Source organism: Rhagoletis zephyria, unplaced genomic scaffold (assembly GCF_001687245.7).
Source record: "Rhagoletis zephyria isolate East Lansing unplaced genomic scaffold, Rhagoletis_zephyria_1.1 Rzeph_scaffold_00303, whole genome shotgun sequence".
Lineage (NCBI taxonomy): Eukaryota > Metazoa > Arthropoda > Insecta > Diptera > Tephritidae > Rhagoletis > Rhagoletis zephyria.
The window spans coordinates 313,303-320,034 of record NW_016157387.1 but is presented as its reverse complement, the minus strand read 5'-3'; the positions used below and the strand labels follow the sequence as shown (position 1 = coordinate 320,034).

Here is a 6,732-nt window from a genome sequence, read left to right as displayed (position 1 = left end):
TTGTAAGTACCAGAACAAAAAGAGATAGACTCATTAAAATGTATACTTATATGATCAGAACGTCGAGCTGAGTTGATTTATCCATGTCCGTCTGTCTGTCTGTCCGTATGTTTGTATGCAATCTAGTCTCTCAGTTTTCGAGATATCCGGATCAAATTTGGTAGGTGGGTGTATTTTTATAATGTATTAATCATTTGTCGGAACCACAACTGATTGTTCAGATATGAGATTTTTCGTTATAACGTCACCATTTATGCAGCTACGAACATGAAATTTCGCAGCACTTGCACCCATTATCAGCAGAATGCTTACAGTGAAAATTACAAAGATCGGGTTACTATAACCTATAGCTCCCATACAACTGATTGTTCAGATATAAAATTTTTCGTTATAACTCCTCCATTTATATGCGATTTTTTATATAAGTATGTAACTCCTCTATCGATGTATGCAGATGTATTCAAAATCAGTAATCTGTCAAACTAAAATTTGCAGATGTTCATGAAAGGTATGAAGCCTTCGGCATAGCCGAAGACAGCGCTGCTCTTACTTGTTTCTATTAATTTTAACGCTTATTTTCACTAAGTCAAACTAAATGGCATTTGCAGTCAAATGAGTGAAAACCAATCGTCAAATGAGACTAAAAAATTGTATTTTGATTGATTTAGATCACAATAGGCCTTCAAGCGTGTACGTGCGCTGTTAAAGCGGCTATTTGTAAGTTTTTTGCCCGTAATATCATCGATAAAAGTAGGGATAAAGGAAAGAAAGTTGTGTCAAAATATGACATAATGAAAACCAGTCTTTATTCGCCCATACAGTCCAGTGTCTAGGATGTCTTAAAATTTCATATTTTCTTTAGATGAGAACTAAAGCTATTTGACCTATATTCGCTTTTTGATTTCTGGAAATATATTTAAAATGCTTTCGAAGTTACTTACGGCAATTTGATTATTTTCTCGGATAAATTAGCAGACTTTTCCTGTTGTTTTATAAAAAGCTGGATAAAGAAGTATACTTCGCACAGTGTGTTTTTTGACTTTTTTGCCAATATTTTTCAGAGTCAAAATTAAACAAAAACAACGCTTCTCCGATTCCCATTAGACTATAGTCTATAGATATAGGCTNATATTTTTCAGTAGTACTATTATTCCCATTATACTATAGTCTATTTAGTTAAAAAAAAACTAATCCTGTTTAAAGTACATCCATATTTTGTATTCATGTTTTAAATAAAATTTATAAAAAAAACTACAAAATGAATGAAGTAACTTTTTTTAGGTACAATCTGTCTCAATTAGGTACATTTATTTTATGATATTAGGTACAATCTGAAATTTCCATTTTTCATCCCTGCTACTAAGCCAACGCGCTGCTCAGTCATATAAAGCAGCAGTATTGATTGAGTTTGCAATAGTTTGCGTTCAACGCAAGCCAGTCTCTGGTACGTACATACATGTATACTTATGTATGTACAAGAAAACAAATTTTTAATTTAATAATTTTAATAATTTTTTCAATTTGAATCGTAATATCTCCACAACAAGAGTTGGGGAAAACGAGAATAAAATCGACTGACCAGTTTTTGAGAAAATTTTCGAAATCCATATTTTCAGTAGCCCGATTTTTAGTTTTTAGGCGGTAACGTTATGACATATTTATATTTTAAGGCCCTACTGATATCCACATGAATGGTATGGAATGAGTAGTGCGTCCTCAGTAGTAGTTTAAAACACTGCCTTTTTTCGAATTTCAGGCACCAGTCACGCCCACAAAGGCATACGATTCGAAACATCCTGGAACAAAACCTTCCTAGTTTTTTGATACTTTAATTACTGAAAGTTTGAAAAAAATTAAGTGAAGGTACGTACAGACGCTACACACATCGCAAAGCATCTCGTAGTGGAGACACGAACCAAAATAAATTTAGCTCTATATCTTTCCAACTAGTAACCGGAACTCTATATATAAGGTATCGTTGGAAAGGTATCGACCTATATAAAAACATTAAATATGTTGGGTGTAGCCTCATACCTCCTTAAAACGGGAAAAGCAAAAAAACGGCTTTTGTTTATGTTCGTTTACGAAACTTGAATACATTTTCTGAACAGGCTCTACAAGACCTTTACAATAGAGCTGTAGCAAACCGTATGTATTCGTTACTGAGTAACGAATACAACCCCTGACTCGAAGTACCGAATCGTTACTCACATAATAATCTCGTTACTCGCATGTTCCGTATATGCACCATCATCGTGAATCAATACAACACAACATATTGTGCGGTAACGAAACTGTTTTTCGTATCGATACTAAAGTGTGTTGCGTGTGTATGTACGTACATGCATGCATGATTCGTGTGAGGTACAAGTGCTTGATTGCATGATAAAAAGAACCGCTGAGAGTCACTTTTAAAATTCTTGACGTTTCCAAACAATTCCCAGTGGGAATTAGGAGCACGTAATAATACCTTATTAGCAACTTACTCTTCACCTGGCAGTCATTACCATTTCCCTGCCGAACGTCCCTTACTTTTACAAAGGCATGGCCGCCTTATGTAAGTAGGAATTTAGAATGTANTGTATCAAATGGTTCGAATCGATACAAAACTATGTTGCGTACATATTGTGCGGTAACGAAACTGTTTTTCGTATCGATACTGAAGTGTGTTGCGTGTGTATGTACGTACATGCATGCATGATTCGTGTGAGGTACAAGCAGGGATGGAATTTCAATATTTCAAAATGAGCCTAAAGGTCTAAAAATTGTGCCAAAAAGAATATGAAAGTGCCACAAAATTAAATTTCTTTAATAAGAATTATTTCTTAATATAAAAATTTTTAATTAACTAAATTATTACAGTAAATCACCTTTATGAGAGATTCTTTATAAGCGGCATACACGGTGCGTCTGAATCGCGAGTCGGTTTGGATGTGTTAAGTAAAAGTAAATATGTGTTAGTTACACCGACATGACTCTGGTATGACTCAACTGTGTGTAGTCGAAAGGCGAGTGAACACGTACACAGTTGACTTGCGAGTCAGACGCACCGTCTATGTTGCCTATTAGACATAAAAGATAAATTCATAGTAAAAAGAATTCCAATTACGGAAAGGAAATACACCGAAGTACAGCTATTCTGACATTCTTACACTCATACGTATGTACCTATTTGCGAAGTAAGGGCAGTAAGATATTTTGACCAGTTTCGCCTATTATTTTCATTGATTATTTTTTAATTAATTTTAAATAAAAGTATAATTCTTAATTTAATGAACACAATAAATGCACACAAATCGGCATTTCAAACTTTGTACAAAAATTATAAAAACTCGGCAGGTTTTCGCAACAAAATACTTTGAATTCAGAATTTTTAGGGAGATTCCAAGTTTTCGATGTTATGCATTTTTTCCATATAAAGTGTGTTCGAAATTTTTTTAAACGGATCAAAATGTATCACACCGTCAGAAAAAAATATCAAACATGATCGGGATATTGCAGAAACTGCCACTTTCATTTAATAAACTATAAAACTGCGAACTTAGAATCTTTCCCGTAATTCTGAATTAAAAGCTTGTTGGGGCGAAAACTTAATTTTCGTACTACATATTCACAACAGAATTCAGCGATTTGTAAATATTTCTTACAGCCCTTACTTTAATTTGTAAGTGCTTTTAATTTTCACTTTTTCTAATTTTTTAATCTATAATGTGGTATGTAATTTTTTGTTATATATTGGCATTTTATGCTTAACTTCTATATTTTATGATAGTGCCAAAACAGGATGAATTGTACCAAAAGTGCCTCTAAGAATGTAAGGGCAAAAAATGGCACTATTGTGCCTACTTTTCCATCACTGGGGAAGTNCATTGTATCAAATTGTTCGAATCGATACAAGAAAATGTTGCGTGTACATATGTATATATGTACATTGTACGAACGAACATTTCTTTAAACGATGTCTCCACGGCAAGTGATTCGCTCTCCTATTCTTGATTCGCTCTCTTATTCGTGATTGGCGCCCCAATCATGAACCGAATCACGTAATTCGCCATACAAAATTTTGAGAGCGAATCACTTCATTCCTAGGTGATTCAGATCCAATCACCATACGAATCATGAAAAAATCGTTGTCTTCTCTAATTTTTATCGGAAATTTATCGAAAACAGATGTCAAAACACAGACAGCTGCCAAAACAAAGCATGAAAAATAAATAAAGAATAAACAATTAAAGATAAAATGGATGCAAAAGTTCAAATGGTGAAGAAAATAATTATGTCGAGGAGGTTGTTGGCCACAACTAGGGTGAGTGAAGAGGCAAAAGTATGTTCCGCAGTATTACGGCATCTCCAGGATAAGCATTTGCTGCTTTTGGAGGAATTGGATCTTTTGTATGCTTTGAACGAATCACTTGGCTCCGAAAGAAGATTAATTTGGAAAAAAGTAAGTATTTGTAAAAACTGGATGTGCTTGAACCAATTTTTATGGATAAGTGTTTATATTTTTGTAGGAACGAACTCAATCCTTCTTTGAGAAAGATTGTCAGAAAGGAGATGAAGTTTTTTTTAAAAACAACTTCAGAATTAGCCGACAACTTTTTTATAAATTATGCGAACTACTGCCAGATCTGCGAAAAAGTGATACAAATATGCGAGAAGCGATACCATTGGAAAAACGAGTTGCTATAGCTCTATATGCTCTAGGGTCATCTTCCGAGTATCGCACAATCGCAAATATGTTTGGCGTGGGAAAGGCAACCGTATGCAAAATATTATTGGATTTTTGCAATGAGGTCTGGAGAGTTTTGGCTCCAATATATTTAAAAAACTTTCCGTTGACAGAAGACAGAAATTAAAGGCTTGGTGCAAGAGTTTGAAACATATGGATTTCCCCAATGTATGGGAGCACTTGGTAAGCACCTTTTTATGAAGTAAATATTGTTTTATTTTTACTAAATGAAATCGTTAATAGATGGATGTCATATTGAGATTCACCCACCCAAGGAAGACGCTACAGACTACCACAACTATAAGGGATGGTATTCAATCGTACTGCTAGCATTGGTGGACGCCAGGTAGAAGCACTGAAAGGCTTCAATAGTTCCTTATTTATTTATTTATTTATTTATTGTTTTTTCCAGATGTCGTTTTATATATGTTAGCTCCGGCAGCCCAGGACGCTGCAACGATTCTCAAATTTTTCAGACATCTTCTCTAAAGCAACAATTGGATGAATGTGTCCTTTTAAGCGAATTGAAAAAAACTATTTCCGATGTTGATGTACCGGTTTTTATAATTGGGGACTCGGCATTTCGGTTAAGTGACAAGCTAATGAAGCCGTATCCGTTTCATATTTCACAAAGCCGCCAACAAAAGCTCTTCAACTACAGATTATCTAAATCTCGCAGAGTAGTAGAAAACGCATTTGGACACTTGAAGGCTCGTTTCAGGGTATTGGCAAAGGAATAGATAATTCCATAAAAAATGCAAACGCCATAATATTATCGTGCTGCGTGCTTCACAATTTTTTAAACGAAAATAATGATAAAATAAATGAAAAGTGGATGCAAGCTTTACAAGTTGTGGAAGCAAACCGCGCGTATCCTGAATATGTAGCGGTACTAGCGGAACAACGAAACAATCCAGAAAGTATAAGAAACGCTATTTCTTCTTATTTGTGTAAGTTTACATTTATTTATTATAAATTTCATGTATTACACATTTTTCGCTATAAGTTAAAAATTAAAATCGTTCCTTCAGGGAAGCATACAAAAATAAACTTACGAAAATAAAAGTAATGTGTAGTTACTTACAAAATTGAGTATATGTTAATTTTTTTTTTTAATATTTGTAATGCATTCTGTGTTAAATTTTACACTTATTTATTATAAGTTTCAAACTCAAACTACATATAGTCAGAGTTAAAAGCTAGCATACCCTTTGTTCTAATATAATATTCACAATGTTTTTCATGAAAAAATTTGTTCAAGCATTTTTTATCAAAATATAGTTCATTATATAACTAGAACCATGTAAATCAAAGTTTCTTACCTTATATTAAGTTCACAAAAATTCAACAAATACATATATTATAATTTTTTCAAACTTTCTAATCAGAATTTTTAGACTTTTTGGGTATGTAGTATTGTAGCCCATTAAATTTCAATTAAATAAAAGGCAAGTTCCCAAGTAGCTGAAAATTTCCGTTCATTTTAAATAATTTTATTGCTTACTATAACGTACACTCGCTCCATTATATCTGCGTACACCCTTGTTTTTTTAAACATTCACAATGTTTTGCAAGCTATAATTTTTTTGTTATTTTTTTACAAAAATATGGTTCATGCCTCAAACAAAACCATATAACTCAAAGCTACAAAGTGCATACAAAATTAAGAAAAAATTAATGAATTTTCATCGAAATTTTAAACTTTTACTCTGCTTTTTTAAGAAAATTTCTGGTATGCAATTTTTTATTATTATTAGTATTATAAAGTGGAAGTTTCAAATGGCTAGAAAATACCGTTGATTTTTAATAATTTTTTTTTGCTGACGGCTGTAGGAATTTTCTCCATACAAGGTAAGAGCGAATTTTTTTTTATATGGAAGAGAATGCCTAGCATGTCAACAAAAAAATTGTCAAAAAATCAACGGTATTTTCTAGCCACTTGAAACTTGCACTTTATTGTACTAAAATTCAATGGGCTATAAAACTGCATACCAGAAATTTTC

At 33.1% G+C, this 6,732-nt stretch overlaps 1 pseudogene; it reads left to right on the top strand.

The window, feature by feature from the left end:
* The first annotated feature begins 3,959 nt into the window (after positions 1-3,959).
* On the top strand, positions 3,960-5,469 carry LOC108358840 (putative nuclease HARBI1; annotated as a pseudogene).
* The last annotated feature ends 1,263 nt before the right edge of the window (positions 5,470-6,732 follow it).